This window comes from Microtus pennsylvanicus, chromosome 15 (assembly GCF_037038515.1).
Source record: "Microtus pennsylvanicus isolate mMicPen1 chromosome 15, mMicPen1.hap1, whole genome shotgun sequence".
NCBI lineage: Eukaryota > Metazoa > Chordata > Mammalia > Rodentia > Cricetidae > Microtus > Microtus pennsylvanicus.
This window is the reverse complement of record NC_134593.1, coordinates 47,525,352-47,552,552: the sequence shown is the minus strand read 5'-3', so window position 1 is coordinate 47,552,552 and position 27,201 is coordinate 47,525,352. Positions and strand designations below refer to the sequence as shown.

At 33.5% G+C, this 27,201-nt stretch overlaps 1 pseudogene; it reads left to right on the top strand.

The window, feature by feature from the left end:
* Positions 1-282: 282 nt before the first annotated feature.
* The window catches only part of LOC142835633 (large ribosomal subunit protein eL8 pseudogene), a 191,629-nt pseudogene continuing 164,710 nt past the window's right edge, over positions 283-27,201 (top strand).

Sequence of the window (27,201 nt, the reverse complement as noted above, 5' to 3'; positions counted from 1 at the left end):
CGGCTAGCATTATTCTTTATGTATCTTAAATTATAGAAATCCTTGCCTAGTATTGGAAACCTAACCAACTATTTAGTGCTAGTGAAGTGATTGTTTTTGGAGCAGAATCTGCAAGCCCTAATTTACTATACCAGTACACCTCAGCATCAATCCATAAGATTTGTGTTTATATCCACAGATAAACATAGGACCACTCACCAAGGAACTTCCCTTTGGAATATACAGAGATGACTACAGAAAACCACAATCAATCGAAGTGCCTAATTGTGGAGTCTAATCCCAATGGACACATCTACAAATCCCTCCTGTGACCAAGACTCAGGAAACATCGTGGAAGAAGGAAGAGGAGAATCGGTGAGTTGGGGGATCAGAGAACTTGTTCTAAAATTGTGTTTCTGACTAACGGTAAAATATATCCACATGAAGTGCTAGCAACATCATTACCCAAACAAAGTATGACAAGGACACCACCAATGAACATGGTGCAGTAGACAGGAAAAACCTCATGAAACCTCAACCCTACACCACAAACTAGAGGCAACTGAAGAAAACTGGGAACAGGAGAAGTAGTATTGAGACCCACAGGTAAGAAAACATCAATTGGTTGTACATGCATGTAACATTATGTCATTGTGGAAGGTAATATTCAAGAATCATATATGCACAAAATGAATTTGAAGGAGAGGGAGAGGGGTATAAGAGGAGATTTTGAAAGAGGATCAGAAGCAGAGAACAATTCTAACAAATTACAATTTCAAAATAATAAATCTAACCAAAATATATTCATAACTTATTTTTTCAACATTTTGAGGTCAATTTAAAACAATAAAGATAAACAACTTTTTCTTTTAATCTTTTAATTAGTAAATGGTTTGGCTAATTCACTCTTTTCTCTACAGTGTAAATTGCTTCATGACTAGTAATCTAGTATTGCTTTTGAAATTTATCACTTGCCTTTCATTATAATATATACTTCATTTACTCAAAATTGTACATTCTTAAATGCCATCCTTTATGCTAATATAAAGCTTGGTCCTACGTAACAACATTTTAAATATTGCTTTATTTCATTTAAGATAGATCTTACTGTTTAATCTAAAGTAATTATTCTGTTGTGTCTTTAATTGAAATAGAATTATATCATTCTCCTCATTTCTGGCATTCAGAAACTCTCAGAAATTCTTCTTAAAACCCTTCTCAAGCACCGAGTCTGAAGTTGACAGCCTCTTTTTTCTTAATTATATTTGTTATGCTGTGTGTAACTAAATATGAGCAAATTATATATATGTACATATATATATTCATATATGATATACACACAACACATTGGGCCCATTTTTTGTTTATGTATATATGATTTCAAGAATAACTGATTTAATTTTAAATTTGGATTTTTTAGACATTTATATTTAACAAAAATTCCTTGGCATGCATTCAGAAATACTCTGTATTTATTTTCTACTTTTATTTCACTGTGCTTCATGAAAAGGGCACTTAAAGATAAGCCACTAATATTCCTCATGGAAAATATCTTTATTCCAATACTCAGCACACAGATGGAAAAATCAAAATAAATTAGCAAAAACATCATTATCTAAAAGTCAAGGGCTTATTGCTTATGCTCACACTGCCTGTAGGACTGAAACAGAAGAGCATATGGAATGGAAATACTCAAGGGACATTGTGGAGCCAGACTTATCCCCAACAATACACCCTGAAGTAGACTGTTTTCCTTGCATAGCTCTACTTAAATTCTTTGAAAGCCAAATGACTACTAAACTCATTTGTAGTAATATTTCATTTGTATTTTAATAAATAAAGCTTGCCTGAAGTTTAGGGTGTAAAACAGAAACACTTAGCCTCACAGACCTGGCAGTGGTGACACACACCTTCTTTAATCCCAGTAATGACAGTAGTTTGCCATAGAAAATGGGCAGTAGGTGTGCACACCTTTAATCTCAGTCCTAGAGAGAAATATAAAATGGGAGGAGACAGCTCTCACACACAGTTTCAATCTGAGATTCCTGGAGGCAGGATTGCCATTTTGCACTGAGGTAAAGGGAAGAGCCAAGAGCCAGCTATTTTGCTTTTCTGACCTTATAGATGAACCCCAGTTTCTGTCTCTGGGTATTTATTAATCATGCTATACCCATTCTCTGATGTGTAATCATGGGAGTTAAAATCAAAGAGATCTCAAATGGAAAAACATATTAATGCTATAAATGATTATATAGAACTGAAAAGATGTTGAAAACAGACAACGGCCATACCATCAATGGTGTGAGCAGCTGTTAAGTGTCCATGGTAAGAACTGAAAAACAGGCTTTTTATAATTATGGTATTCAACTTACAGACTAGAGACACTATTGACCATTTCAAACCAAGCATTTTTGTTTGTGAACTCATGTATATGAATAGTTCTGCAAACAAGTGACAGATTAAAGAATGTTATAAAATTATACAAAATTGAGATGAACAGTATGCTACCAGCCCATCTGACTCTTTTTATGAAAGTTGCAATAGAATATTAGTAATCTGTAAAAGACATATTTGTGACACTGAATTATTAACTGGTAAGATCAATCACAAGGCAGCAGAAAAAGAAAAAGGATTTCAAAGAATTTACTTGGAAGACAGCAATGAGTCATGTTTTTATTTATTAAAAATGTTTAATTTACCTGTTTTTTTTAAAGATTTGAGAACCTAGAAATTGCTATGGGAGTAGGAAAGAATCTGAGAGTTTACATGTGACATGCTCACATTGACAGTTTACCTACTCTGTGAACAGCATTCACATTACATGGATAAAATCTGCTTTTAAATCAGTGTTAAGTGTATCCACTAATAAAACATCTTTTAGTAAATTAAAAGACCAGATTGAAAATAATAACTAAAATTTGTCATGCTTTTCACCAATGTTCCCATAATTAACCCCAAAGAAATTAAATAACAAACAGACAACACATGGCATGATCTAGATGTAACTTTATGAAGTATATGATTTGAGTGGCAAGGAACTTGAAAATGATAATTGTACATAGCTTTTGTTAATATTGAGTGAAATTTACCTTAACTTTTAAGATCTCTAAGTAGGAGAAGAGTTATAAGAGGAGAAGAAAAAACTATATTCTAAAATTAAACATAGAATGAGATATGTTGTAAGTAAAATTAACATGGTTTCTTTCCATAAGTCTCTTACAGTCTTAACAGACTTAAGAATAGGCAGATCTAATCTCTCCCATGACCCTCCAATGTACTCAGGAAACCTTTTTTTTTTTTGTCATCTTCCTATGTAGATCCATGTATGTCTCTTTTAGGGTCCTCTTTGTTGTCTAGTAAAAGGATAAGGTAGGAGGCCAGAGCAGAGAAAAGGGAAGTTAGTGGAGGAAAGTGTATAGCTCAATAAAACAATTAAAAAAAAAAGAATCTGTAGATTTAACTTAGTGTTTACTACTTTGATTCTTTGAATAACTGCTGGAAATAAGAAGAACAAAAAACAATATTCTCAAAAATTGAGAGGAAATAGAAAATGGAAGAATAATAAACACAATTCTACAATTCTGAATAAATAAATACAGAATTAATATGACACTCTTTTTTATTGTTTAGGGATAATCCAGCTGAAAAACAATTTAATTCTACCTAACATTGTTGTACAAAAAGCTATGATTTAAACGGGTACTTATCAGTATGAAACAAAGCATGCATTTCAGAGGTGCCCTGCAGTCCAATCTATCCTTTCTGTCTCTGTGAATGCAATCATATTTTGTCCTTATAGTCATCTACTAGTGAAAATTAAGGGGAGAAAAAAAGTACATTTATATGTGTGTATGTTTATGTATATGCTATATGCTAAGTTTTGTGTGTTTTTCCAGAATATCTTTTCAGAAGATATTGTTGCTAATCTGCAATTCTATTTTAACCACTAGTGTGAATATTTACATTATATATCAAAAGTACTGGTTCAATCTTCCTTGCTTTCTCAACTTGTCTTCCATCTAGATTTTGCTTATATTTCAGTGTAATTTTTGCTATGTTAATTCTTTCCATCCAAGAACATGGGAGATCTTTCTGCTTTCTAATATCTTCATCAATTTATTTCTTAAAATACTTAAATATCTTTTTATACAGGTCTTTCACTTGTTTAACTAGATTACTTCAAGATATTTTATGCTGTTTGTGGTTATTTTGATGGGTAATGTTTCTCTGATTTCTTTCTCAGCTCATTTATCATTCATATATAAGAAGGCTATTGACTTTTTTTAGTTGATCTTGTGTGCTACCTCATTACTAAAGATGCTTATCAGCTCTAGTACACTGGTAGAATTGGGTGGGGACGAATGCGTACTGTGATAGCATCTGTAAATAGTGAAATTTTGACCTCTTCCCTTCCAGTTCGCATCCCTGTGATCTCCTTTCATTGTCATATTGCTATAGCTAGAACTACGAGTACTACATAGTAGATATAGAGAGAGTGGACTTGTGACTGATTTTAGTGGATTCACTTTGAGTTTCCTTCTATTTAATTTGATGTTTGCTGTTGGCTTGCTGTATATATTGCCTTTATTATGTTTAGGTATGGTCGTTGTAGTCCTGATTTCTCCAAGACCCTTTTCATGAAGGGGTTTACATTTTGCCAAAGGCCTTTTTAGCATCTAATGAGATGTATGTATGTGGTTTTTTTTTCTTTCAAAATTTATCACAATGTGCGTGCAGGTGAAGTGGCATTTTGGCTAATTTCTGGTCAACACGAAAAGGAAAACTCCTCCCTGAAGTTTGTCTCTGATTTATCTACTCTACTCGTTATGTGGAATTGAAGCTTAAAAAAAAATCAATCTAAGCAACAATAATAATTTAACTTTTCTGTGAGTCCCGTTAACTCAACACAAAGAATTTTCTTCTTTCAAAGACTTGGTTTAACGGTGACATTTTAATACAAAATTATAAAATGATATGTATATTACATAAGACATCTTAGGCTGAAAATGTCAGAAAATGAACTCTATCTCGAGCACGATCATAACTGATTTTATTGGATAAGAGTATATTCTAAATTATTTTAATTAATCTGTGCATATATCAGTGTATAAACTATATTTTGCCAAAATGAGTGAAAAGGACGTAATGAATGTTGATTTACAAAGAATTACAAAAGAGCATTTAACTCTTTTTCATCTGCCTTCGGTATGACTACTAGCCTCAACATTTCCTTATTCAAATTGGTTACAATGAAGCAAGTGAAATTAGAACACTTTTAATTTCTTCTTCACTGAAAGAGCCATAAATGTCAATTCTTCTTTTATGTCTTCCTTTCTTTCCATACTTATTTTCTTTCTTCTCTCTCCTACCTCTCTTCTTTCTTACTCCCCCTCTTTCTTTCTTCTATTCATGTATGCAATTTTCCTCTATCTTTCTCCAAGCATAACTTCCACACTACTTTGTACCTATCAAGCATGGGGAACATTTCAATGGCAGAAATAAAACAAATGAAATAAAAGGGAAAGATAAGAAATGGAAGTAAGGATCACTTATTCTTTCTCACAAACAATTAAAAAAGAGAAAGATAAAATGAAATATCCTATAGAATAAAACACTCTGCTTTCAGACATCACATCACATGGAGATCATGCCACACTTAGCCTTATGGGAAAGATTATAATTGAAATTCATTAAAATTATGCTCAAAGTTCTGGTAAGTATAAAGCATGAGTAAAATCAGGATGACACTCTAGTTCTGAGGTCCTACTATCAAAATATAGTTTCATATATTCAAATATTCCAAAATCTAAATAACTTCTACTTCTACTTTTCTCAGGAGTATTTTTAAATATAATGTTCCAACTTTGTTGAGAGCTGTGGAATGATTTGAGAAGAGTTAAAAGAGAATAATGCCATCTTCCTGGTGATAAAGGCAAAGGTTTATCTAAAATAGTCAAACTCATGCAGTACAGTATTCAAGAAGTCAGGCATAGTAGGAAATGGAGGTATTACTGGAGCTGGCATTATAGGGAGAGTGACAGAAATTCTAGAGATAGAAAAAATAATCAGGTTTCCTTGTCTAGGATGGGATTGAAAAAATGCTAGGAAGTAAAAGAAAAATTCAGTTTTTTTTTTTCACTAACTACATTTACTGAAAGAAAAGGTCATAAAGTGATAAATGTTATCAAATAAGCAGAGAAAGTATATACTGGGTAATAGATACAAAAATAATGTATTATATTCTTCTTGAATTTTGCGGCTGGTGACATGATAAGTGCATTATTATTTTTGCATTGAGGATTGATTTTACTGAGACTTCCACTATAGCATGTCTTAGGAATACTTTGATATTTATTTACCACATTTATGTAAATGTAACTTTGAAATAATTTGGTTAGAGACACTATTTAATCGTACCCAACTACTTTAAGTTTTCCAGTCCACATTATTTTTAGTTTTTTTCCATCATATTATTTGAGAAAAAGCAGTCATCTTTTGTATACTTAAGAATATCGAAGTTCATCGTGGGAACAATCAGGCACAGCAAAAAAGCAGCTGAAGAGACTGAGTGCATGCACGTCATACAGACTTGTTCTGCACGATGACATATAAAGAAATATCGAAAACATGACAGCTCTTGAGGAGAGGAGAAAGACCCAAGCAGCAATCTTCTTGTACTTGATGACATTTGCTTCCCCTGCCTGGGGCAGAATAATTTTCCTGCTGATGTGTTCAGTGAAAAAAGACAACAATCATCCTTTCAGGACACTCTCCTTTATAATACACAATGTTTGCTTTTCAGTTATTTCCCATCTAAATTTCTCCAGTATGAGAAATGTGTGCCAGAGCCATTATTTTCTTTTAAACATTAGGTCCAATTTAATGCACCATCCTCCTGTTCAGCAAAGTATTTTATACTAACCTTGGATGTCTAATGAGGAAAGGTTATATGTCTTTTCTTGTCTGAGATTCTTGTGTTTTTTGACTTCACCGGTAATCAATGAGTAATAGTGGGGAAAGCTTTATTCTCCTCCAAACCTGGAAACATACGAGCATTTGTTTTTCACAACTGAGATGGAGATGGTTAACCTTTCACCTGTTCCTACTAGCTTCTATAATATCTCAGTTTCCTGCTGCCTTCTTGGGCGTATAGGATCTGTGGCAAGCTAGAACTCCCCTTGAAGCACAGTCCTCATTCATGCCTACTTCAGTGTCAGGCTTCATTTCAAAACATTCCTTACTGTTATTTCCATTGTCCCGTCTGTTTACATTTCACTTCCAGGCTCCTTAGCAGATGTGCTTTTCTTGATGAAAGGAAGTCCTCCTGAGCATAATCTTGTGTCCAGGTCGAAAACCGTGTTTGGTATGTCCTGCGTGCCTTTTCAATTTCTGTGTACTGTTCAGCATCTATCATAAGGGCTAGGCGTTATTCTGTAATTTAAACATTTGAACAGTCAGAAATGATGCCTTCTAACAACTGGACATCCTTAATAATAAGGGATTACGTCTATATACAGAGGGAAAAAAGTTATGAAATTATAAAAAGATAATAGTCATCAAGCATTTATTGAAAGGATACAGCACAGATGAGGAATAGCTTTCTAGGCCTCCTCTAAAAGTTCATTCATTGATTAACACATTTAATATATAAAGTAGTGTCTTTTTGTATTGCTTTGATTTGGGCTCAAGGTCATTGTAATTAATAATGCAAATTATTTGCTCTGTATATCTAGTAGCAGATTTTATAAAAAACAAAACAGGGGCTAGAAAGTGCCTAGAAAATTATAGCATAATTATCATATGAAAAAAAGTTACTAAAAGCCAACAATGACAGTGTTCTATCATTAGTAAGTAGTATGGGAGTATTTTCATTGGAGGGGGTATTTTCTTAACTGGCATTTGATGAGTAAGGAACAAAGTTATTTTTTCCCATTAGAAGTGGTAATCCAAGTAGTTGCTATCCATTCCTGGACTGTGGCTCGAACATATTTTTAGACAAATTACGAGAATACTGCAACAAAGTAAAAGAGAATGGGAAATCTAAAGTTCTGACACTTTAATTGGTTTAGAAAATTCACCTGGTGATGATTAGTTTCCTTTCATAGATTCTATACTTGAATGTTTTACACAGGATTATCAGGTGAGAAATTATATTTACTTCAAAATTAAAATGATTTGATGTGAGAATAGCAACAGGATCTAGAAAAACATGGGCTTAGTTAGACAATTAGTGTTTTAGGAGTGACACTGGATGGAGCAGACCTCTCTATACCCTTCTTGTTGCACAAACTCAACTGTGAAGAAGTGACGGGGCAGTGATGGAGCACTAGCAAGTACTATGGACAGTGGAATCAAGTGTTATCTCATGTGCTATGCACACATGAGCAAGGGCACACCCAAATATATATAAATTATATTGAGAGATATGTGTAGCAGAGGGCAGTATTGGTTTATGGAGAAAAAATGTTGTGGAAAGGCAAAAGTCTATGAGGGCTCCTGGGCCCAGCTTCAGACAAAGTGAATCATAGTGTCTATCAATATGAACAGAGGGTCCCTGTGGCATAAGAGGACAAGAGGAACTTCAATAGACAAAAGGCAATGTCATGATTTAGGGCATTTACTCTGAAGTAGAGATTCATAGGTATTACTTATGAGAGTTGCTGATGTTTTAAAGGTTGGTGGTTAGCTCAGACCTGAACACGATTAGGGTTGGTCTGAGCCTTTATACATTTTCAAGCAAGAATTTATTATACGCTATATTTGCAAATGTTAGGCAATCTACTAATTATCTTGGGATAAACTGCTAGTAATCAATACACTGTTTTCATAGCTGATTCAGCTGGAAAAGATTTAAGTGTTTTGCCCACGATGTGGGTCAGGGTCAAATTTTGTCAACATGACACAAGTCAGAGTCATTTGGGGAAAAAAAATCTTCAACTTAGAAAATATCTCCATTAGAGTTTTTTTATAGGCAAATCACTAAGTTGATTTTATTCATGTTTATCACATCAATAGAACAGTAACTGAGACACTTAACAACTTCATGACTACTACCAGTACCCAAGGAATAAAGGATAAAGATACTCTTAGGCCTTCTTATCCACGTTACTTTTAAGAGGACAAGTGATTAAACTAAGACACAACAAAATTAGGGCAAAATTTTGGTTGCAACACAGATCTAAGGCTGGACAGTAGTCGCATGACAAGGCTGTGATAGAAAGTCTTTTCAGTTCTGGTAAGAACTTGAAACAATAGTACTAATATGAGCAGCAGAGGCAGAGAGCACTTAATTCAAGATCATTATTGCTATTTCTATAAAAATTGCCTCAGGCCCTCAAAGAAAAATACACACAAATAATTGGTGTGCATAATTTCTTATATCTTGGGAATATAGTATAATTCATGTCGTTTATCTAATAAAACATATCTAATAAGCTCCCTGTCTCCCATTTATTTCTTTTCTATTTGATGGGATTGACATTGATTAACAAGTGATTAATATTCCATTATTATAGTTATTTGAAGAGTAGCATAGATTTTCAAAATGTGTTTTCTTACATTTTATCTTTCTATTTCATGTAAAAATACTGGCAATATTCTTAGTAATACATGGTGACTATCAGAAAGGAAGGAAGGAAGAAAGGAAGGAAGGAAGGAAAGAAAGAAGCAGGGGTGGCTTATAAACCGGAGAAATATAGCTTCCACGGCTTTGTAATTTGCTGTCCTGCATTAAATTTATATCAATAATTTGCTGTCCTGGAATAGGATATCAGTAAGGCATGATCTAGGGTAAGACTGTCCTTGAGGTTACATAATACACACATATTCTCAAACAGGAAGACCTTGTTACTGTCTGCAGTGTGTTTTATGAGGATAGACATCATGTTCATGCAAACTTTTGCTTTATTATCTAACTATATTCTAAAATCACCATCTCCTACTACCATAAACACTGAGTTTCAACATTTCCACATGAATTCAGACAGAGGAAAGGATGTCGGCACACGACAATGTCAATGTTTTGAATGTTTCTGTATGCAAAATATTTCGCTTCCTGAATGATAACATTTTTCCTCCTTAGGCCCTTCAAAGTTTACTCTTTTAAAAATAGTGTTAGCATGTATAGGAAAACTCAGAGAAAGAGACACTTATAACTGACTTTCCCAGTTTCCAGTGCAGCAGGCAATAATAGGGAAAATACGAAATGAAACTATGCCCTTGCCTTTTCTTTGCTCTGAGCAGGTTTGGAATGAGCTAACCATTAAGTCATCTTTGTAATTGCCTGGACCTGCCTAAGGGGGGGTGGGTGCCTGCTAATAAATATCTGTGCAATTGAATTATGCAGAAGTGATTGATTTCTATAAAGTTTTAAACTTTGTATTTTTAAAAGACTCAAAATTGGAAGGAAGCAAAATTTGGCTATATTTGAGTTGATTGATAGATGGGCAAGGTTTGCCTGTGCTTTTCAAGAAGATACTTGGTAGTGTAACTTTACATCAAGCAAATAACTAATCTTGACAGTTTCCCACATTTCCTTCCTTTGAATCTATTATGACATTGCCAAAGAAGGCTGGATTCTTTGTGCAGTTAGGGAAAGTTCACTACTGTTAGTTTAAATTAAATTAAAATAATCTTATCTGTAAACTAATGCTCAAAAAAAATTCATAATTTTTATTTTAAATTCAAAGTTAGTTAAAAAGAGTACTTAAATCGTATGGTTACCTTGGTTAGTAGATAAGAATAATTCTCAAATGTTGAGGTGTTTTTCTTTCTTTCAATTTTTCTAATCTTTTTGGTCTTTAGCATATATGGTTAATATTTGCAGTACAATGCTTTCATGTTTGTTAAATTGAAATAAGGAATCTTCACAATAAAACTGCAGATTTATTATAGGTACCAATTGATTTAATCAAATAAATCAAGATTTTTATCTAAGTGAAACAGAATAGTTTCTTTTGAGCAGAAGTGATTTTTTTTCCTGACATTCATTCACTTCAGTATTTAAATGTAGTCCTCTCAGAATATGTTAATTATCCCAAGATATTTACTAGATAAGTTATAAGGCATTTCTCAAACTGTATGATATTTCTAAATTCCTGGTAGAACCCAAGTAGAATGTCCTCTTTGAGACAACACACGGCTAATATACCACAGGCAGGGCATTTTGTGGACATTTTAAGATATCAGCAACTGTTGAACATGAAAGAAACAAGTTTGTTTCTGTAGAGAAGCCATTAAGAGTTCTGAAGTACAGTCAACTGAGGAGTACCGAGAATGGGAGAAGTGGTCTTCCACAAGGAAGAGCTCAGCAATTACTTTATCATACCAAATAGTCTGAGCCATAAATGTGAGTGACATTATACAGACTAAGCAGGTTGTTTTATGCATTCAGGAATATATATGTTTGTAAATACACATATATACATACACACATATGTACATATACAAAGCATAGAAACACACACACACATATATAATGAAAAAAAAGGCCATAGATTTATAACAAAGAGGGTGTGGAGGGATGTCATTTAGTAATCAATCTTTAAAAAATTAAGTAATATTTTTTCCTGTTTGTAGGTTAAATGATTTATTTATTTGTTATTTTTATTTATTTATTTTTGTTGTTGTTGAAAAAATTTCCGCCTCCTCCCCATTTCCCATTTCCCTCCCCCTCCTCCCACACCTCTCCCTCTCGCTTCACTCCCCTCCCCCTCTCCCCACTCTTCTCCCCCTCCCCCCACTCCATTCCCCCCCTGGACCTGGATAGAAGTGGGAGGACCTTGGACTTCCCACAGGGCAGGGAATCTGGACTGCTCTTCAGTCTCAAAAATGAAGTAATTTTTAAAAATTCTTTCTTCTCCAGAGTATTTGATTTCTAGGAAAAAAAAATTAAAAGTCACCCCATAACTTTACACACCAAATAACCCAACAAAAATTTGATTTAATCTATTGACTATGTTGTTCTCTGAATGACACTACCCTAGTTATATCTTGTAAGAATAAAAAGTCACAAAATTGCTGTCTTCTTTATAATATGTGGAAAATGTTGTTACTAAGTGTTACACTTTGGACTTTTCAATATTGCACATCAAAGAGCTTAGCAACTTAGTTAATGAAATGTGGACTTGTAGAACTAGATTGTAATTTTTTTTTAAACATAGACACAATTAAAAAATAAAAATGAGTAGGTTTTCAATGAGAAGACTTGCAATATTACCAGGGGCATATCTTTAAAGCAGATGCAAACACAGACTTAAATATGGAATGCCAGAGATGAGTGAGGATTAGCTTGTGGGCAAAGATGTCCTGAAATTTACTACAGCTGAATGATCCATTACATAGCAGTAGGAGGTGTCTGCCATTGTCACAGTTGCTCTGTAACTATATTCTTTTTGTTGATGCCCTTTAATCCTTGACAGTTTCTTCACGTAATTCTTGTTTGCTCACTACTTAATAGCTCTAAGAGTGATTCCAACACATCCATCCTAGTCCTCATCTTTTACCGTCTCATCCTTTCACTTCAGAAAATGAAAAAAAATGTTTCATCATCTATTTAATGTGCATGGGGAATACTAATGACTCACCTTTATTAGTTGACTATGTCATCTTAATTACAATTCAGAAGAAATTTTTCTAAAACTGTGTGGAAACTGAATAGTAATTCAGCAGTGGGATCATCTATGCTTTAGGTAGCTTGAAAAGTAAAAATTCATGCCTACTTTACTGTTTCAAGGTTAAATTAACACATAACTCAGAATCATAAGGATATATGACTACATACATATTTTCTTTTATATCAGGTGTCCTAGTGGTTACTTCCAAAACACAAACTTATACTCTGCATATTTTTTTTATATCCTAAGGGAAGCTTAGGAAAATACACACACACACACACACACACACACACACACACACACATATATATAAATCCTTTCTCAGTTTACCAAGTAATGCCAGTTTGTTCTCTCTCCTATCATCCCACCTTTCATGCACCGGAACCCCCATCCAGTCCCTACAGTGGGTAAGGCTTCCCATGGAGTCAGCCAAGTATGGCATATCGGTTGAGGCAGAACCAGGACCAAAGCCCTCCCCTCTATATCAAGGCCGAGCGACTTGCTTGAAATGGCTTTTTGGAGTCCAAGCATTACGGATAATCCTGGTCCCCCTGCCGGCGGTCCCACAGAATGCTCCAGCCATACAGCTGTCACCCACATCCAGTGCACCTGGTTTGGGCCTTTGCAGGTCCCCAGATGTCCGTGAGCTCCCACTGGTTTAGGTCAGTTGTTTCTCTGGGTATCTCCACCATGGCCTTAACCCCTAGACTCATAGTATCACGCTTCCCTCTCTTCTACGGGACTCTTGGAACGCAGCCCAATGCTTAGCTGTGAACCTCTGCATCTGCTTCCATCAGTTGCTGGAATTATGATGGCAATTAAGGTAGTCATCAATGCTTATGGTTTTAAATGTGTTTTATCTTAGGCTACATACTTTTTCTAATGTACTGCTTTTATAATTTGTAGTTTACACAATTGTTCACTAATTTTATTTCTGAATGTTTGGGTAGCTGTGTTGTTAATGTGTAACGTATGATATAGCCAGTCATCTTCCAATAATATCATTTTTGTTCAGTTTATTCATGCGTTAATGTTGTTCTATTTTAACCACGCAAAATGCACACATAGTGAACTAGATATCTGACTAACTTAATGAGAATAATTACAGTAAGTGTAAGGTGTATAGATGTTTGCTTATCTGCCTTTATTTGCTGGAGTGCTGAATATCGCTAACACACTTACCATTGATTTTAGTGAGCCTCGCAGGTTGCAGCTTTATCCACCAGCACATGGCCCTGGAAGGGAGCCAAACCAACAGCAGTGAAGTTAGGCTTGCTCCAGTGCAGCTCCACTGGACTGCATAAGTGTAGAAAACGGATGATAGCAGAACACCTGGCCAGCTGTTGGATGATGAGCTGATGTGGGAAGATTCAAATAAGGCAAGCCGAAGGAACGTGCTGCAGACATATTAAAGAACAATTTCACGTAAATGAAGCCTGCAGAATACCAGAAAATTGTACCAGGGGAAAGACCAGAGTGGTGTGGAGTAATCAGAGCTGTAAAAGTGTGCAGCCAGGTGAAGCAGCCGCTCTTCAGACAATGACAGATTTTGTAAGGAGCAGTTACTCTTCCAATCGAAGGACACTGTTCACCTGCTTTCTTTGAGTAAGCATGACTGCCTTCTGTACTTAGAACTTGTAGTATTTTAAAGCCTACTTTTTACGAGAGAGTCCCAGACAATTTCTGTTTCTGATTATGCAGGCTTTTGATTCCAAATATTCTAGCATAGTCACTGATAGCTTGCATTACCATCCATATGTGTTAAAAATATATGCGCAATGTATGTATTGCTGAATGAGTATATTAAAAAGTCCATAACTGGGAGAATATATAAGTTTAGTTTTCTGAAAGGTTATTTCTTCTGTGAGTGGCAGTGATAGTGAGACGATAGAGTGGAAAACGAAAGAGTAGTCGGACAAGTCACCCCACCAAAGAGGTGAAATGCGTTCTGCCCTGGGCAAGTTCCTAAGGTCTGCAGTTACTACCTCTGTGTGCGCCCCCACTCGTAGACCTACTCGAAACACACTGTTCAGGAAACATTTAGCACAATGCTTAGGCAGGTTCTGACTACTCGTAGATACTTCCTTTTTTTTGTTTTCTGGATGTTCTAAATAAAACTGATGTTAATTGAGTATTTTCAGGCACAAATCACACGCCTAAACACTATGATGAGCTTATGGAAAACGCAATGTGGTTTTAAAGTCAGTTTTACATATATTTCTTACTCAGAAAAATGAGAAATGGAGTGGATCATTTAAAATTGAACAAAATTTCTTTATGAATTGTTTTGGAGGGTGGGTCACACTTGAGGTCTCTAAGGTGCTTGCATGGTCCAGCTTCATATGTCTGGAGGTCAGAATAATTTGTGAAAATATGTTCATCTATTGAATTATGAGAGAAATAATGAGCATACAAAAATTAATTTCTGCTGTTCTGGTTTACTTACTAAAATATGTGATTTAACTCTAATAAATGTGGTAGAAATCATATTGTTTGTGTAAAGAAGAAAATTGTTTTTGTTGAAAAAAATTAGCATCATTAGAGGAACTTACATTTTTTTAAATTTGCATCTGAAACATAGTCCCATGTAAATAGCTGAATAAGTACTTTTTCTTTTTCTAAGAATTGTGAAGTTTTATAAAAATTATTTTTCAATTTCACAAAATCTCATACTTGATCTAATTTTTAAAAACCCTTCATTTTTATTATTCTAAACTTGTCTCCTTAACCTACTCAGTTTTAGGTGTTTCTATACAACTACTGATTTTTTAATGGCTTAGTTCATAAATAAGTAAAATTGAAATTTAAAACATGATTCTAGTAAATTGAAACAAACAATGATTTTAAGGGTCAAAAATGCCTTTTTTGAGGTAGATTGTGATTCAACTACATGCAGCCTGACACCTTCTACCAGATGTTTAGAAACAGTAATTTGATCATTTGAGTTAAACAATTTGCTTTAAATATTATTTTGGGTCATCTCTTGTGCAAAATTTTATTTCTTTCAGGGTTTCTCTGCGGTTTTGGAGCCTGTCCTGGAACTAGCTCTTGTAGACCAGGCTGGTCTCGAACTCACAGAGATCCGCCTGCCTCTGCCTCCCGAGTGCTGGGATTAAAGGCATGCACCACCACCGCCCAGCTCAAAATTTTAATTCTTAGGTCTTATGCTAGTTTCAACATCATGATTTTTAAATACACAATTTACACTGCTTAACAGGGACTTTGATATCCTCAGCTAGATAGAAAAATGAAGGACCGTAATTGAAAATGCCAGTTATCTGTAGAATAGTACCTTATATTAAATCGTAGACTATAAGATTTCAAGTAAATGTGATGATTGGAAGAAATAGCTAGTTACAAGATGAGCTCTCCTACTATTTCCACTAGTATCACTAAACTATTTAACTTTGTCATGATGTAGGTATATGTATTTGTATATGAATTTGTCATATCTGCTTCAATAGTAATACTTTCTCATAGTTTGTTTGACCTCACAGTGAAAAAACTTTTTGAAATATTCAAAAATAAATATAGCTTTCTTCAGGTTCAGCCCTGCATGTCTAGTTTTAATATTAGCATTTATTTTTAATACTTATTTCTAAAATTTGTGAGGATGTGAGAATGTTGCCGGTACTCTTAATATTCTAAATATTTTCTCTCTGTATTAGAGGAGAATTTTCTTTTCTGCATTTTCTTCATTGTTTTTCTGGAATTTAAGAATTAAAATAGGGTGTTTATCTTTAGAATATCAAAAGTTTCCTTTTGATTGATTTCTTTCTAATAGGCCAATTTTGTAATGGCAGAGTGGATAATTTTAAAATGAGAAGAGTCTAGCTTTTCAAATAGTGTAGCAGTTGTGACTTGCATCTTCCATAATCTTAGCTACTGTCTTGTAAAGTAAATGAAAAATCAAGCAATGTGAGAATGTGCTTTGAATCTTTGACTGTTAGTTACATATGTAACATTATTTCTACTGTGACTAGAGAGGTGGCTCAGTGATTAAGATAATTGAACTCACCCATAAACAAAGAAATATGGACAACTAACAACTTCTGGAAAAAGGGGATTAATCTACTTTAAGAATGTGTCCCCTGTGAGTTCGAGACCAGCTTGGTCTACAGAGCTAGTTCCAGGACAGGCTCCAAACTCCAAAGCCACAGAGAAACCCTGTCTCGAAAATCAAAAAAAAAAAAAAAGAAAGAAAAGAAAAGAAAAGAAAAAATGTGTCGCCTAATTGACTACATATTACCAACTGGGCAGCAATAAACAATGCCTAACAGGTTCAGCAGATTGTCTTAGTTGTGTGTGTGCGCGTGCGCATGCAGATTGTGTGTGTGTGTGTGTGTGTGTGTGTGTGTGTGTGTGTGTGTGTGTGTTTGAAGACATTGCTGCTGGCTGTATAGAAGTCAACAGTCTATCATGGCCTAGCAGCTTTCAGCATTTTCCCAAAGCTTGACAACATAGTTACTCTCCTTTTCCGGGGAAATTTCCTCCTCTCAACCTGCTCTTATCTGGAAAATGTTGCTGGATCCAGAGAACTCACCTTATCTGGAAGCTGTCTCTAAACCAGATGCCTAATTTATCTTTAGCTTGGCCTTGCCATAGATTTCAGCTAGAAGGCCCCCTTGCTGCACACGTGACAACTAAGACTTATGCTGGGAACCTTATGATAGGACCTTGCCACTTAATGCAAATTAGGGTTTGTCCTCAGTGTCTCCAATACTATATAGTCTTTTTAATCTGGAAAAAAGCTGAGGTGATTCACCGAAACATGTCTCAGGAAGAGCTGTCTCCTTCCTACCCAACACCATCCAAGCCGTTCCCTGCTTCTGTACCCTCCTCCCTTGTGATCCTGTGAAGGCAACAATCCCTGCAAAGAGTCGCGTGCACACACACATGTGTGTTTGTGTGTGTGTGTGTGTGTGTGTGTGTACATGTGTGTAAGAGAGAGTGAAAGGCAGAAACTGCGAGAGAATAATAAACAGAGGCCATGAGTACGAAATGGTTCAGAATGTATAAACCTGGATATGGAAAAGCTTGTAGGGAGAAAATGGAAATACTATAATTTCATTAAAAATAATTCCAAAAAGTAAAAAGAGTTGTGTATATCCATCATTATGACATCCTGTAACCACTGCTCTGGAAGATTCAGCACTCGCTTAATATGCATCACTAGTTCACTCACAACACATACACATATAAGCAAAACACATAACTTCTAAAATGAAAATCAAATCTTAAAACACACTCCACTACTACATTTCATGCATTTCTTGGAAACATACACTCATTTACTCTTTGGAATATCTTTTACATCATACCTTGTCTATCTAAATATAACTATCTGAGTATTTAATTTGCTGCCTCTCAAATATTTTATATTTTTTAGGTATTAACCACTTCTCATGAATGAGAAGATTTCCAAAATAAAGTATCAATAGAAACTGACCTTTATATTTATTTTAGTTAATTCAGAGTTCCAAGACATATTTCTGAATATTATTATATGAAGATGTTAAAAAATTTGGTAGGAAGAATATTCACAATTACATGGAATACTACTGAAACATACAGATTTACATATTTAGCAATAAGATTTTGTTAATCCATTCTTTAGGAGATAAATATACCCTGTGAAAATTTAGTGCAAAGTAATTCTTTTAATGGGAAATAACTGTTTAATACTTTAAAACTGAATTTTTGGTAATTCCTGTATTATGTCAAAATACAAGATTTTTTTTTCAGCTTTTCTTTTATTTCCCTTAGTCTCTTGACTTTAATCAGTTTGGAGGTTTCGTCTTGTTTGTAGTTCCATTGTATAAAGTCTGAAAAATGATCAATTACTCACAATTATTTCTCCAGCTATGACTAATTTCCTGAGTTCTAAATTATAGTTTTCAAGGATTTACTTGAAAGTTTTACATTATTTAATAAATAAAAAGAGACTGATGAATCAACATTAATTTATCTATCTTTATTGACACTATGTGGATATACCTTGTTTGTACAGCTAAAGCTTCCCAGAAGATCAGAGGGCAGGTCTAGCCACTAGCTAACCATAGAGTTTTGTAGGTCTGCACAGACAAAAAGGAAGTATATGGCTGGGAAGAGAGAGGAGTAATAAGGTGGGAGCAGACAGGAGCTCAGTCTCTTTTTGGCTGGGAACTTGAGTAGGTAAGGTGACTGTGATATGCTCCTTCATCTCTCTGATTTCTCACCATTTTCCCTATATCTGACTCTAGGCTTTTATCATCAAGACCTAGTAGAATTCATGCCACAACACACTATAGTGTATAACGGGTAATGTTTGGGGCTCAGGAAAAAAGTTGAGAATTTCAAATATAGTAAACAGTCTCTTTGTTTATAAATATAATATACCAATGATGATTGAACTCAAAATAAACATAATTAAAAGACAAATCATAATTTACATAGTGAAATCAAAATTTCTATTTGTATTAAAATAAAAACAACAAGAAGAGACATTTGGAGTAGAAGTAGAGAATGTCATGCATTGTAGTAAGCATTCCCGTGAATTGTCTATTTAAATACAAAGTAAGAGAAGTAGAGCGTTACCCTGTGCAGCTCCTTCAAATAGAATATTCAGGCATAGGGAACTTCTGGAATAGAGAAGCAGAGTCAGAAGTGTTCTTAGAATAAAAATAAAAACTATGTTCTTTTGTAAGTGGGAGGGGCAGACAAGAAGACAGATGAAACAATAACAATCATTTTTTTCAAAGATGTTAATAGAGTTTAGTGTTTTGAGCCAGAAAAATAGAAGCAGAGGACTTTGAAAATGCTTGTGTAATAATCTATTCCAATTTATAAGACAAATCACTGTGAAGCCTTCATTAATTAAAGACACATGCATGCATACTACACAAGGACTGAGTAGACGAGAGGTTAACAAGGCTAAGGAGAGAAGTGTTTAGATTCCCTGTTAGAGCCATAGCATCACTGACATAGAAATTTAATTTAGTGCGATTCTGAGAGAAGGAAAATTAGAAATATTTAAGGATTTATGGTTTGGAAAGTCAAAGAACACACTTTATCTTAACAGAAATAGAGATCAGTAACTAAAGGACGAGGGATTCGAATGATGGAACCAACAAAGTGGAATCCTATCTTTAAATGTCTGAAATGAGATGCAAGTGCCGTTGCCCTGCCAACTCTTTTTGTAGCATATCTTGGTTTATTTTTGTTACAAAGCATTGCTAATGCTATTTACAGATTCTTTTTATAAATACCTCTAATTTAACTGCTTGTTCTTGTGCCATTGTACAAAGAGTTTTTATAGACTTTTGTTTCTACTTTGAAAATTTACAACCTACAGTACTAATTAATATGTGTCATTTTTAACAAAAAAAACTAGTTATTTTACTTAAATCTTTGTTTCTCTGTTTCCTCCCTTTGCTTACTCTCCTCTCGGAATCTTTTCCTTGTTTTAGAATTTTTCTATGTGCTTTTAAAACTCTGGACACATTTCTTAAAATCATTCCTGCCACATTGCATCTCAAATAATAACATTTATTATAATTTTCTTTTATGTCTCTTCCATATTTAAATTTTCCAAAAAAAGTTGAATTGTGTTTGAACACGATGCCAAAAATTCTTCTTTAATTTTGATATGATACTGTTAGAGAAATTTTCCCTTTCTTACTTTGAATTTTTTTTAAATAAAAAGCTAAATTTGGTTTAGTAAAGAAGTTTTTTTAAAATTAGGTATAGTGTCCCACTGATATAATTCCATCATTTCTGAGGATTAGGAAGAAGGGTTGCTTTGTGTTCCTATTCAGCTTAAGTTGCATATTAACAGAAAAAATATTGAATATCACTGATTTTTCTTTGGTTCTTAATTTGTATTGTTTTAATACAATCCTTCTTTCTCTGAGCCTTCTATTTGTTTCCTATTTGTTTTTTTATTAAGGTGGTGAAACACCCTGGGTGAAAACCAATTACTCTTATTCTGCTCAATAAAATGACTCTTGATGGAATAATAATATACCATGTATAAGTGCATTGTTCAACCATATTAGATAAGCTTTTCTTTCAGTAGATAGCATAGTAGTTAGGTCATATAACAGCAGGACAATGTGCAAAGACTTTTGAGTTATCAAAGATAATTTGATGTATATATGATACTCCTTCAATTAAAGATCAGAGATACAGCAGAAGGGTAGTTGAAAGATTGTAAGAGCAAGGACTGTTGAATTCAATAAAGCAGCATTCTTCAGACCCAATAAAAAAGATAGCTGCATATAAAAACTCACAAAGACTGTGACAGTCACATACAATTACATAAACTCAAGTCAGACATTATCCCAGTATGGCACAAAATTTCCTCCCTAGCCAAGAAGCCATGCAAAATTGATAAGTGTAAGACAGGGAAAATTAGTTCTCTCAATTGAGTTATATTAGATTTATTAACCATACTCCAGGGCAGATCACATTATCAGGAGTAGCTGACCAATACAAGTCAGACGGCACTATCTTGTTTGTGTTTGTTTACTTGTTTTGCTGTTGTTGGTGATGGTGATGTTGTTTATTTGTATGTTTTAGACAGAGAATAAATATGAAATTAGGAGTGTTGGAGTATAGGGGAGGATCTAAGAACACCGAGGAGATGGGAAAATGTATGATCAAAATATATTGTTGAAAATTCTCAACAAAGTCACAAAGCAAGCAAATTAGCACGTTGGCATAAAATATATCTAAAATAATGTTCTTTTCTCCATATTTTTATATATTTTCTCATGTAATTGCTCTAACTTAAAATTAAAATCAGAAATCTATTAATTCATTGCATACGACATACCAATGTTTTTCTGCAACACTTTCCTAAATCCATCCTTTTATCACAATATGGAGAATTATTCTGTCTCCATTTTAATTTTGTTAATGAAAATACTATTTTATTTATTTCAAAGAAAATTTTTTGTTTACTTTTTTGTGCTTAAGTTTTTTGTGAAAGCATTGTATTGCACACCTTTTAATTGAGTCATGTATACTAAGCACTTAATATTAATCTTACAAATTAAATTTACAAATGGGTACAAATATTTTGCCTGGAGTCTTCATCCACTACACAAAACTGGAAATTATCTATAATTGTGGCACAACTTTAATTCTTTACAAATTTTCTCATTTTTAACTTTTGAGAATTCTTTTAATAACTACAAAATGCATATGACAGTGATATAAATAATGTGATAATTATAATATATTATGTAGTAGGAATTTAATTATAGTAATTAAATTATTTTTATTTCTATATAGTAATACAATTTTCTGTTTATGACATATGAAAATTTCAGATGCATTGACAGAATGATGATCAAGACAAATGAAGTAGAATTTCCATCTATAACATTTTTTATCTCTCCTAATGAAAGTTGATGTTTTGCATTGCTATAATTTACCTTTCTATAAGATAGCAACTTAGTCCTCCAGTTAGTAAAACCCATTTTTAGAGAGGTTTTATTTCTTCTAATTCTTTCCCTGAATAAATGACTTTCAGTAACCATTACTATCTTTTAGGTTTTTAGTATAAATGCCTGTCATTGTATCACTTTAGGTAACAGCAAGTCTGCATATTTATAACTATAATAAAATTACCCTTTACTCTCTATGTCTGAAATTATATGCAAGATAGACTCCACATGAGATAACATAATAAAATCAAAATTTCTGTGACCGAAGACTTTCTAACAGCCCACTTCTATTCAGTTGTTGACAACTGTGCATGGTACTCATTTTCAATGCAATCAGCAGTCAATCTTTTTTGCTATTTATTCCTACTATGAGACACTAATTAAATTCCCCTTTGCCTGATTCTTTTCATATACCACATGAGAGGCAGGTAAAGTCAATTTGTGAACTTATTGTCCTTGACATACTGTAGAAGTGTTTCCAGCTGGAACTGATTATGCTTAATCTTCTTTGTTACCCAGGTAAAAAATTATCCAAAATGATAACAATAAATAATTGCAGCCCCAACTTTATTTGAATTGTTTCTGCTACTGTTATGCAACAATGCATATAAATAACAAAGGCTCTATCATTGTCCAAAGACTGTTCCCCCAGCTGTAATTATTTTCTTCCATGGTACATGGTCCCTCACAAGCAGGTAATAGATAAAATTTTTAAATGTCTGAAAGTGAATTGAATGACTCGGATGAAGTAAATTAGAGACTAGGGAGTGCAAGAATTTCTCTGAGTGCAAAACAATAGTGCTGACATTTTGAAGGTTTGATTGCTGGGATAGTGAAAAGTATCTGAGCTTTATTTTTTATAATAGACCATACAAATATAACTTTTGTAATCTTGGTATAATAAAGATCATATATTTTACACTGGAAAATAAGATTTACAAACATGATGAAGTTCTTAATATCATCATTTTTGATCATGTGAGCAAGGATATATGTCATATATATTTTACTAAAACAATTACAATCATATTACTTATAGAATGTGCAAAACTCAGTACAACTTACTGCTGTGGGAAAATGATCTTACACTCTGTCACAAACACAAAAATAGGTCTATCAAAGTAATTACCAACAAGTGGCCTCTCAACAACAAATTGGCCTGAATGTGGTTGCCAAAAATCAATGTAAAACTTGAGAAAGTTTAAAAATTAATTGTAGACACAACAGTATAGAGTTAAGCATGGCTTCTTGGTACCCAGTATTTTGCTGGCAGTGTGCTGCAACTTTTTTAAGAGAGGTTTTCCTAATTCAGCAGAAGCAGAAAAAAAAAGCCATGCTGTTTTGAAACTGTGTCATCCTGGGCTGTGCTGCCAGTGTGAATTCTGACAAGATACAGCTACGAAACATTTAAATGAGGTGTATGAATAGCATGTTACAACCTGCTTAATGGAGGGACATAGACCCTCTGTGTGCCTAAAACTGGGGCAACGTACAGTGAACAGCTCTGCCATGCTGGACTGGGTGGGGCAAGCAGTCAGTGTCGTTTTTTCCCCTAACAATGTTGCATATTAGATTTTTAAAGAAACGCTTAGCACTTTAAGACGCACAGCTGGACAAAAAAAAAATTACAGATAAAGAATAGGACAGATTCAGACATAAAAGACCTCTAACTGGGTCACAGTGTTGGATAAATGTACATAGCTTGGGAGAGATCAGAATAATGGATTAATATAAGCTACAAGAGCTAATAAGTAGCCTAACCTAATGGGCCAATCAGTGTTTATTTAAAACATGATTGACAGAATACAGACAATTCTCCTGCACCGCTGTAAACTAGGCTGGCCTCAAACTCACAGAATTCCACCTGCCTCTGCCTCCTGAGTGCTAGGATTAAAAGCATATGCCACTACTACCTGGTTCTATTTTCACATTTCTAATTTGAATTTGAGGGGAAAATAGAAATCACAAATATGAATATATAGCACACATGCACTATCATAATTCTGCGTAGAGTATAAAATAATAGCAGTAGTTTGTTAACATCTACTGCTGATTATTACAAATATGTAAGGGATTCTCTACGAAGTTCACTATGTACCCCAAAAGTTGCAACCATAAATATGCATTGGCATGGGCCCCTTGAAGTTCTGCTTTCTCTGTGGTCACATGAAACATATATTCTTCAGGGAGTATATATTAATGTGTACAATAGAACACTTATAGGTATAGTATATGAGGTGTCTGGAAGAATTAGTGACATGAAAATAAAATGCCAATAAACCATTAATAATGTTATCCTGACTAGGATTGCAGTGCTTCCTAATAAAAGACGAAAATATCAAAGAAAGAAAAAGAGAAAGAGATCTGGGTTCCAAGTGATTGATGGCAAGACAGAAACTGCTTGTGCATTTAGTTGCTGCCTGTGTGACAAATAGGTTCAAGTGAAAAACTGACAATACAGCAGACCTGGAAACGAATTGATGTTTGACAATTTCTGATTTCAATATGCTTCATCAAACATTCCTGTTCTCTGTATGTTTCTTCTACTGTCAATAAACAATGATCGTCTTTTCTGTAGTCCACTTAGACTTTTATTTCTTGGACATTAGAGTTTCAGTTTTAAATCTCTTTGCAAATATTTGCAGTTGGAATTAGTTTAGATGCATAAACTATAAATTTTACAATCATCTTTAAATATTCACTCTGGTATGTAAGCATATTCCTGTAGTGTGGGTATAACATGATGTCTCCCCAAGTGCCAATACAATACAATATACAATAATTTTATCACATGGTAACTTTTCCAAACATTTAAGTTGACATAAACATGCTGAAATATGTTTTTATCCTAAAATTTTCCATTTTCTAATGCAATTTTAGTTGCTTCAGAAACCTCCTGATCCTTATTACTAATACACATTTTGTTATACATATTAGTTTAAATTAGCTATTTCCAGTGAAGTCCAGATTCATCTTATTATTCTTATGACCTAAAATCTAGTTCTAGTTCTGCAAGTAAGTAAAAAAGTATGCAAATATATCATTACAACTATCTTCCTGTTTAAATATACATTCCTGTAAAATCAAGGAGTACTTCACATAAATGAAATACACATTTGTTCATACCCACAAAAACCAATATGATATATGTGTGTGTTTGCGTAAATCTCTATATGTAAATAAACTATACCAAAAACATTGTAAATTAAATATATTACTGACTCATAATCCCAAATATTTATGTCTATTAATGTATTATAATTATTATGAAGCACACATAAATGGTCTTACAGTGTGAAACTCAATGGCTGTCTTTTGGTAACTATTAAAATTACAAATTACATATATATGCAATATATATATATATATATATATATATGAGAATTATTAAAAAATTCCAATATATATGTGAAGTTTGAATTTTTTAATTATTCTCAGTAGAATTTTTGTTTTAAAAAATATGCAATAGTTAGCCTCATTTAATAACTATAGAGAATATTCCATTGCTAGATGTTCATTGTATTGTTCATAGTATCTTCTGCACTGAGGGAGAATAATAGTCATGTTAAATACCATCTTGTCAGTTAAATAATTTTAAGAAGTGGGCTCTGTGATGGTTTGGAATAATCATATTCTTAAACCAAATTTTTAATTTGATGATTTTAAAGTATAAAATTTCTTTGGTTCATCATAAACATTTTTAATGTACCATCAAACAAAGAGAAGTTGTATTCATTGTGAAAATTTCTTTCTTTCTTTTTTTCTTTCTTTCTTTCTTTCTTTCTTTCTTTCTTTCTTTCTTTCTTCCTTTCTTTCTATTTTTTTCTGAATATCATGCAGTCACTTTGGGGGGACTAGTTTTATTAAAGTCTATTGTGCGTAGATCTGATGAAATGTCACTCTCTGTCTACCTATAAATAAGATGGTTCTTGACATTGGGGTTTGCCATTGATTAAATTGTCATAGTCTATTTGAGACCTAAATGTTGCCTTTGGCCATTTTTCTTTTCTACTTTAGAAAATGACCTTTGTGAATAATTGCATGCCCCAGATGTGTCAAAATGAAGCGAAAGAAGCATTCCTAACTATAAAAATTTTATAAACTATTTGTCCCCTCTGTCTTGAACAGCATTGCAAAATGTAGTATCTCATAAGTGCATTGCAGACAAAGTCATTTTAAATGTAAAAAGAGTTCAAAGAAGAGGTAGGGCATATATAGATATTTTTTATTTTCTCATCAATATTATTTTATTAAAAAGTATATTAAAACCCAAGTTAAAAATGCTTTCAAGTTGATGTTTTATACATATATAGCATGAAGAAACACTAAAACTATGGCATTTAAATATGCATTTGTTGCAAGTTAAAAAATTATTTATATCAAATAATATGTAAATAAATACAATCAGCGAGTCATTTCTTAGATTTCCACAGTGTATGAGATAAGAGTTCTTTTTAGTTCATATGTGAGGATGTCATCATGTGGTTATATACTTACTTGTGCATATATTAGCATTTTCTTAAAGCTAACAATATGCTACCTTCATTTAGATATGTAACATGTTATCCAGAACAAATCTTCTAAAGTATCTTTCATTTTATAATATTGAGGAGATAGATTACAATATAAAAAAAGCAAAACAGAACCAGGCAAGAATAATCCTCATATAAAACATGAAGAAGAGGGAGGTATGCAGGAGGGGCAGAATGGCGTTTCAATTACTAGATATATTGGTTGTTAGCTATAAATATAACTATTTAAAGAATTGAAAAGATGAGAATTTTGAAGTGGAAGTGTTAGCTCAGTAACAATAAGGTGAAGGAAAACGAGTATGCAATACCTGTAGCAAGAAAAAAATTAACAACATGGGATTTCTCAAGGAATTATGTGTGTGAGGTTTGAACTTGTGCCAATATGTGTATGCATATGTTATATATTACATATTATTAGAAAAAACTCTGGATTCTTTTATTCAAGTAAAAAATATTTTTAAATTCTTTTACTCAAAATATAATCTTATAGAAGTGCACTTTAGAAGAAATCTGGAGGCAGTGAACTAGACAGGAAATATTTATAGGTATTTAAGGTTGAGTTAAGGGATTATCGTGCAGACTAAGGGAAAAGAAATAGCAAGGGTAAGTCTGAAGAAAGATAGTGGAGGAATTAGACTTAGCAAA